Below are 7,478 nucleotides of genomic sequence, written 5' to 3' on the forward strand. Positions count from 1 at the left end.
GGATATTTGAGGGGAAAAAAAAAAAAAAAGGAAAAAATGAAATTGACTGCTTTTCTGTCAGCCCTGCAAGTAAGTTACATGCTTGGAAGGGGAAAAAGGCCTAAGGCTCTTTGGATGAACAAAATCATGATTCATCACTGATCTAGTAACTATGGCTTTCTGTACTCACCTGGAAAGGGGAGAATTCCATGGGAGCAGTTGTAACACTCATTCTGAGCCTGGTTCTCTTAGATGATTTGAAGAAGGCTGGCAAAGCTGGATTGAATAATGAGCACCCTGGGGCATATTTTCCTCTCCTTATTCCCAACTTGCTCTCTCTACTTTTATCTCCTTTTCTGGCTTAAATTCACATGGGTGAAGAAAATATGTTCCAGTCAAGGCACCCCTTTCCCTCCCAAATCAAAAACCACCGCCTTCCCAGATCCTGTCAAAATCTATGCAGTAGGAAAGCATAGGGAAAGCAGGCTAAGTCTTACAATATGGCTCTTTGCCACAAGACAGGAGATGGAAGAATCAAGAATCACATTCTTCCAATGGCAGAATTCTTCCTAGAGGTTCTTAGTAAAAGGCAGTATTTCTGTGTGCCGCTATCCTGTTCAGAATTTCCTATGCAGTAGTATGCCACCAGGAGCTGTGTAGTTCATGCACTGTGTCCAGCTCTTAAAGAATCATCAGACCTGTGGTACATGTGTTGCACAGATGATCTGAACATGCAACGTGTTTCTAAAATGTTTGGGATGCATCCAATTTGTTGTGCTTGTGAAACTCAGCAGGAGAGCACATGCACAAGAGCCAACTGTGAGTGTGTGTACCACCTGCAGTGCAAGGGGCATTTCTAATGTCAGGTTTGTGGTGCTCACCCTGTAGAAAGGATCTGCTCACATGCTGAGGAAAGGCTGGGATTACTAAATACCTGGAAATATTGACAAGCATAGCTAATCTTTGAATATAACCTCACAACTAAATTTCTGGCCGGGGAAGGACACATCTGGAAAAACTCAAGTTCCTTCCTCTCCACATCATCATGAGCATGAGCTGAAATTTGCCAGCTACTTCTGCACCCATTTATTCCACAAAAGGGTTGCCCATCTATTAAGATGCTAAACTGAAACTCATGTCTTCTGGCTAGATATGAGTCCAAAGATGCCTTGTGGGTGAAGTGGGCTAAATTCTCTACAGCATACTGCAGTTATCAACAAAAAATGAACAAGAAAACCCAAAGTTTTACTAACAAGAGAGAGAGCACACAAAAACGCTGCTGCATGCCAGCATCTATGACTAGTAAACAGCGCTTATATATATATATATATATATATAAAAGCTTCACAAATAGCTTGAAACAAAGCTCCGCAAGCAGCATCCAGACCACTATGCCTGTATGGTCTCCAATCTCACCTCTCCTCTCTCCAAGAACATCCTTACTTATGCATCTCCAAAACAAACAGCAATTCTGCTATAGACTTCCACATATATAAATCCTTAAAATCAAGACTCATGACTGTAAGACTATCAAATGTAGGTTGCATGAACACAGGTAACAGTTGGCAGGCCTACAGAAGCTGAAGATTTGTGTACATCCAGGGGTATCTGAAAGTTATGTGCCTTGTCGGTAGGAAAAGTTACAGCAAACTTCTATGCAAGGGACAAAGTAAGTGTTAAAATATTGAGCTAGGAGTAAGGCCAGATTGTATTTCTCCTCCTGTAATAAATCAGCGCTATATGTATATATTAAATCCAATCCCTTGATGTGTCCAGTTACAGTGATAAAAACTTAGCAAGCAGGGCAAAAGTTATTGGGTAGAGATCGATATGCTTGCTTGTTGTCCTTCATTGGCAATAATGCGACGTTTTCTCCTTGACTGTAAGAGGCGCTTTTGTGATTTGGGAGCATAAAGAAATTCAGTACTTGACAGATTTATACAGGAGGAATACGCTAATGTCCTTTGACCCGCTTACGAATAAATACGACCTACCAAATTGTCATTTTTATGGGTATTTACAACTGAGGCACTTTGTAAACCTAAGAACTAATATTTCCCAAAGGAAATCTGTGCTCTCGAATCTTGATAAATTATTGAAAAATACAAGCCACTACCAGCCCTACAAATTTTCTCTTCTATTTTTCCTATTTTTAGTTACATAGGAGTTGTCAGCACAGATTGGACCACTGATCTATTTCACCATGTCTGTTGCTGCAGCCGCGGCTGGAGCTTCAGAGTCCCACAATATCTGTGGCTATTTGACCAAGGCTGTATTAAAAAAAACAACAAAACAAAACAAATAAAAAACAACCAACCAACCTTATTTCCTGAAACTTTGTTTTCAGTTCCCAACTGAACTATCAGTCATATAATTATTTCGGATTTCAAATTACTATTAATAATGCATTATAAACTTTTCACAGCCCAAGTGCCACGAGCTGCATTTGCTGTCATGAATGCTTCAGCTGATACTTTACACAGAAGAGCTAAATTGCACAGGGAAGTGATTGCAAGGAGTAAAGTAAGGCAGCTCACGTCAACTCCAGCGCTTCCCTCCTCATGGTTATGGCACAGATACTCTGTTAAGGTAAGAACTCATTACCAGCAAACTATATCCTCAGTTTCTTAATTCTGCAGGCCAGCTGACCCAGAAAGACTACCCTTGAGGGCTCAGCTCCACCTAACAGCCAACTGGCTGCATAAGTTTCTTCCATCACCTTTGCAGTGAGTCTGAGCAAAGGCTTTCAGAAAACACAAACATTCTGCAGAAGAGAAAAGGAAACTGGTGAGATAGGGGCTTTGTGCCCTTCAGAATCTTCCTTTGGAAGACAACAGAGCACAGTTGTACATCTGATAGTTTGATCTTAAGGAAATTAATGATTTTTGTGATAAACCAATTATTAATATTGTCATCCATAGCAGAACAGTTGAAAGTTAATCACTTTTATCCTTGCTCCCCACCTGTAAGTTGAACAAAATGTCAGCACTATTCAGGACAGTATCTGAGACATGAGATACTATTGTTTCTCCTCTTGGTTATATGCCAGTATAGAAGTACAAATCTTCTCATACAAATGCATTCAACAGTTCAGTTTTTGACTAAAGCATCATGACGTGGCACTTCTCTCTACTTTACTCCATTTCTAAGGGCAGCTGCTTTTCTATTTTTCTTTGCGCATCTGTGGACAACAGAATCTTTTCTCTCTTACAAGAATGTCTTCATTAATTCAGTTTCTTCCTTCAGCTTATTCTTAGTCTTCTGCATACTATAATCTATGTATATGCAAAAGAAAGGCTTGAAAAGCAGAATGAAAAAGCAGGAAGCTGCAATAAACAACAAGGCAGGAAGGGCAGGAAACTTCAGCAGCTTTTCTTGTCCCTAATGCACTGCCTTCCTCTTCATCCTTGTTTACTGTTGAATCTGGGATTCCTCCTATATTTATATGAAGCATGATTTCAGTTTCCTCTGTTTTGTGACCTCATTTTGATAGTGGTAAAACATGGCACAGCTAATAGAGTAGCTGCAGCACTAAGTCAATCGATTCTGAGTTTAATTACTATCTTGCACACTTAATTTCATAGAATCATTTCAATTGAAAGAGACCCTTAAGACCCATCTAGTCCAAATCCCCTGCAATGAACAGGGATACCTACAGCTCCATCAGGTGCTCAGAGCCCTGTCCAAGCTCTTGCTTGGTCCCTGCACAGCCACAGCTGAAAGAGGGCCACAGGAAGGAAAAAAGTATTGTTTAAGATCTGAATTTAGGACTGCCATTTGGAAATCCAGCTATTTAAAGCTTCTTTTACAACAAAATTAGAGCAGAATGTGTCCATTAGCAGAGGAACACACCTGAACCAAATACTCTCCTCAAACAAGCACCATCTCTGCCATTAATTTCAGAGAGAGTAATGTCCTCTGGAAAAAGAAGTCAAAGCATAAGGCTTGCTGTCCAACACTGCATTTACATTGTGAAACAATGAGAACCTGTCAGTGGCAGGAAAGAAGCAGTAGTTTTAGCCCAATTCAGCAAAATCATTTGCTGACATCTTGAAAGAAACCTGCCTATTAAACAAATCAATAGATTTTTAATCAAGAAAATTACACTCTTTTCCACCCTGAACTGTTCAACAAGAAACATTCTAGTCTCTCCTTACCTCTACTACTTCTAAAGCTCCAAACTATAAGGAAAAGAAACAAAACAGGTTGAGAATTGTAGCCCTTTTGCCTCTTGTGAGGGATGTTCCTATTTGCAGAAATTTCCCCTCCTCTAAAACTACCTGTGCATTGAAGACTTGGGGTAAAAAGCATTTATTAGTGTCAACATTTAACTACAAACCTCATGGCCTGACTCGCGTGTCACTGCTGCCTCCGTGTTGTCTTTTCACAGCCATCTACATTGGCTGACAGGAAGGAGCAATGGATTCTAAATGCAGACAAGCATTCAAAGGATCAAAAGCCCCTTATCTATAACAGTCAAACAATAAATAGTAAAAAATGGAGAGAATTTCCATATCACAATTTCTTGCAGGCTCCAGTAAAAGCAGTGCTCCTTATAAAAGCAAGGAATTAATTGGATAATTTCCCCTGATATCTCTATGGAGGAAATCCAGCTCAGTATTTACTGGAAGGATTTTAAGTTCTCATAGTACTTCTGCAGCAGGGACTATAGAGTGGATCAAGGCAGTTCAATTCCACTACGCACCATGGCACATTAGGCCACAAAAAGAATATCTCAGTCCAATTTCCCATCCTTTCTGAACATTATATCATTTAGGCTTCAAAGACTGTCATTGCGAATGCAAAAGAACAAAACAAAATAAACAAACAAAACCAAAACAAAACCAGGCAGTTCTGTTTCCAAGCTCAACAACTAAGCACCAGTTCTTTGTCTTTATTATGCATTCAAAGCCAGCTCCAGGATGTCATGCTTATAACACCACACAAGCTAAAAACAATTCTCTCTCCCTAGTTTATAGAGCAGAAATGGCTTCAGCCCCTCATATGCTGCCTGCTTGTTAGGGCAAGGGTGCAGAAAATGAAGTTTCTCTAATGCAAATCTTTGTTGGTTATTTATTTATATTTTTTTGAGAACAAATACACTGTCTCTAAATCTGCTCCTAAAGCAAGGAACTGCGAATTCCAAGCCTGGATTTTGCTACAGATATCATCCCTATTCCCATAATTAACCTGCTAAACTTCAGCTTTCATTTAGCAAAAGATGTCTCCCTAAGCACACATATAAACAGAGATGATCTTGGAATCGTAACCCAGGTGCAAACTCATGAAGTCTTAACTGAAGAGGCTGCAAACAACCTGAAACTACAGTCAAGAGGGATAAACATCCCCATTCACTTCTCTCAAGAGAATCACGCTACGTAGTAATTTGTCACGGACTTCAAGATTTTGCTACAGCCAGATATTTTAGTTTCCTTCCCCTTTCCTACTCTGCCAGAACCAGCCTGCAAGCCCTTTATATTTTCTTCAGTTCTCTCTGTTATTAGTCTGCTGAAATAGGTGCAGGAACAGGAACTGCTACTGTTAACTAGCACTTCCTCATGGGAGTCAGAAGTAGGAGGACAAAGGTACAGCTCAGAAGTTAAAACCCAGAACTGGGAGATAGGTATTTTAAGCTAGTGTGACTGTCTGGGATAGCACCACCTTAGGTTACCCTGTAGGGTAAAACACTTTCGTTTTATGAATGGAATGAGATTTATAGATTGTCTTGGACCACAAAGTCTGTTATTATTTCTCTGTAGCTTCGCTAAAGAAATCCCATTTCTTCTAGGAGCCTTTCCTCCACTAAAGGTAATACTAAAGGCATTACATAAATGGGCATTTGCATTCTTCCTTCTGGTTCACAAGTCAACAGTGAAAACCACACACAAAGTTCAGGTGGACGCATCAGGGAACTGAGCTGTGGGTGGTCACTGTTACATTTTCATGATCTTTCTGTTAAGCACATAACGGGCACAAGTACGTATTGCAACCATGCAAGAGCAAAACGCGTGAGAAAGAAGAGAACCAACAAGAAAGAGGCCACTATCTGACATTTTAAAAGGGCAAATCGAAAGCAATCAACACCCAACAAAATGTTCAGCGTGGAATGAGGTGATAGCTTAGGATACACTTAGGATACAGTAATGAGGCTAAGAAGTGCTGTGTGTTTTAATGTAAATTAACACAAGATAATCTCTTCACATATTTAAGTGATGCACTTCAAATTAATTAATACATATTTAATAGAAGTCTTCTTGAACAGCTGTTATTTACTTCTGGAGTTTCTACACATTAGCGCTGCCTTCTTTGTTCTGCTCTGAAGTTATTCATGCTCCAAAGTACTTTAAGAACTCGGGCTGTATAAAAATTGAACACTCTTCCCAAAAGAGACAGCCTTTCTGATAACTTCATATTTTTTACATTAAGCATTCAAACACCTTCCGAACAAAAGGTCAAATTCTACTGACAGCATCTGTGTGAAACAAGCAAGCAGATGCTTAATGCTGCTAGACAAATACTTTCAGCACAAAGAATGATAGAGAGCTGGTAATCAATCACATTTCCAGGCTTTAAAATCAGCTTTCCTTTGCTTCCAGTCCCTATACTTTGCACTTACAGTTCATCTGTAATAATGCAGGTCCAACTCACAGCCTATCCCTGAAGTGTTACACAGTGGTGTGAAATGAAGTACTGACAGTGAAAGCACTGCCTGTAGTGTTATGAATACATGTTATGAACATGACACAAATACAGTAGGCTTTCATCATACAAACACCACGTACAATACTTCTGTGCTATATACAAGGTCTAAATGAAGTAGCTCTCACCTTTTAGGAATGAAAAGTCCCTCAAAGTCACAATCGCTTCTGAGTTGTAGGACAAGAATGAGTACAGGCCAACTCAAGAAACATGCTTGGTAGCAAGTTATAGTGTTTACTCTGCTCACATCAGCCTTCCTAGCTTACAGGTCTGCTGAAAATAACTTCTGAGGTTCAGCAAATATTTTTTGGTCCAAACATCACTAAATCTTCAGTGCAACAACTGTGAAAACTCCAACAGTCTTTAATACAGAAAGGTGAAAATGTGCTAATCTAAGCTCACTGCTATTACTAAGACCTCAGTTATTTTATTTAGCGTGGTATTTCTCCACAATAAAGAGGGTATAGGAAGGAACTCAAACAACTTAGATGCTGAATGAGATCAATGACTGACCTGATAAATAACTCTGAATATGCTGAGAGTGAATGAGTGTGTGGAGAAAAAAATTTAGAAAGCATTTCCATGATCCTCAAATATGTGTGCACTGCCTAGGCTGGCAGCTAGGAGTCAGAGCTGGAGGTGACTGAGGATGACATCAGCTATTTCTTTTCCTTCATTGTTTTTTCCCTTAATTTTATTTTTTGCAAGTGGCTCATCCATGAATGCTCCTTCTTTTATGACAAGCAGTTTTGATGGAAGTCTGAACACTCAGCAAATTAGATGTGGACTCAAGAAGAAAT

At 39.6% G+C, this 7,478-nt stretch overlaps 1 long non-coding RNA gene across 1 annotated transcript in view; it reads left to right on the plus strand.

Moving 5' to 3' along the window:
- LOC107319307 overlaps positions 1-7,478 on the plus strand; it is a 32,594-nt gene that overhangs the window by 8,766 nt on the left and 16,350 nt on the right. The window contains exon 3 of the long non-coding RNA XR_001557730.2: positions 2,405-2,568. This is a non-coding gene — a long non-coding RNA (uncharacterized LOC107319307). The remainder of the gene's footprint in view (positions 1-2,404; positions 2,569-7,478) is intronic.

The sequence above is a fragment of the Coturnix japonica genome, chromosome 11 (genome assembly GCF_001577835.2).
Source record: "Coturnix japonica isolate 7356 chromosome 11, Coturnix japonica 2.1, whole genome shotgun sequence".
Lineage (NCBI taxonomy): Eukaryota > Metazoa > Chordata > Aves > Galliformes > Phasianidae > Coturnix > Coturnix japonica.